The sequence below is a fragment of the Propithecus coquereli genome, unplaced genomic scaffold (assembly GCF_000956105.1).
Source record: "Propithecus coquereli isolate 6110/MARCELLA unplaced genomic scaffold, Pcoq_1.0 Scaffold861, whole genome shotgun sequence".
Taxonomy (NCBI): domain Eukaryota; kingdom Metazoa; phylum Chordata; class Mammalia; order Primates; family Indriidae; genus Propithecus; species Propithecus coquereli.
Window position 1 is genome coordinate 130,638 of NW_012154852.1, and position 1,001 is coordinate 131,638.

Sequence of the window (1,001 nt, forward strand, 5' to 3'; positions counted from 1 at the left end):
GCGGGCCCCACCCCCAACGGCCGCGGAGCCGGCCGGGCGCGGGCAGAGAGGCGGGAGGAGGGGGACGCCCGCAGACCCCGACCCGGGACGACCTGCAGACCCCCGGCCGCCCCCGCCCAGGCCCGGCCGGAGACCCAGGTCACCCCACCGCCGCGACCAGGGCTCCGGGTCAGGTCCGGCGCCTGCCGGGCCTCGCACGCGACCCTCGTCCGGCCTCCCCCTGCCCACGGCGGCGCCTCACCGCGGACACGGGCGGCCGGCGGCGGGAAGCAGGGAGGGGGCGGCGGCCCGGGGCTCCTCTCGGCTCTGGCTCGGCTGTGCTGGTGGCGGCGGCGGCGCCTCGCGCTTTCCTTTCTCTCCTTTCTCCAACAACAAACAGGAAGTACGTCACGCGGCGGCGGCGCGGCGACGTCCACTTCCGCCCTGCCCTGACGCCGCGCATGCGCGGCCGCCGCTGCCCACGCCGGGCCCCGGGGAGGCCTTACCCCGCCTCTGCCTTCGCGAAGGTTCTCGAGTCTTCGGCGGGCTGGGGGCGGGGAGGCGGCCTGGGCCGCGAGGGAACAGGTGTCTGCCGCTGGGCAAGGGCCCTCTTGCGTCTTTCTCGTAAGCACGGTGCCCTGCCCGCCGCCACCGCGAGGAGGCGGCGGAAAGCAGCGGCGCGAGGAGGCCCCCGCAGGCAGTCCCGCGGGGGAGACGCGGCAGAGGGCGCCCGCCTTGCGGCGGGGCGGCGTGGGAAGACCCCCGCCCTCCCGCAGTCCCCGCAGGCGGCGGAGGTCCGCGGTGAATGATGACGGAAGCAAAGAAAGCGGTGGCCGAAAACGCAGGTGCGCGGTTCAGCCTGCGTGATGCGGGTGTCCTGGAAACTCGGCGCCGGGTCTGTCCCGCCGCCTCCGGCCTTTCCTGCTTCAGCAAGGGTTCCGTTTCCGAGACGTGAAAACCAGCACGGAAGTTCGGAGACAGTGGTTGCATTGGAAAATACGACGCACATCCTGGGAGTCAAA

At 73.9% G+C, this 1,001-nt stretch overlaps 1 protein-coding gene across 3 annotated transcripts in view; it reads right to left on the reverse strand.

The window, feature by feature from the left end:
• Positions 1-417, reverse strand: part of DNAJB6 (DnaJ (Hsp40) homolog, subfamily B, member 6) — a 68,084-nt gene extending 67,667 nt beyond the window's left edge. For all 3 annotated transcript variants that reach the window (XM_012664137.1, XM_012664136.1, XM_012664135.1), the window contains exon 1: positions 242-417. The gene's annotated coding sequence lies outside the window, so the exon portion shown is untranslated. The remainder of the gene's footprint in view (positions 1-241) is intronic.
• Positions 418-1,001: the final 584 nt, after the last annotated feature.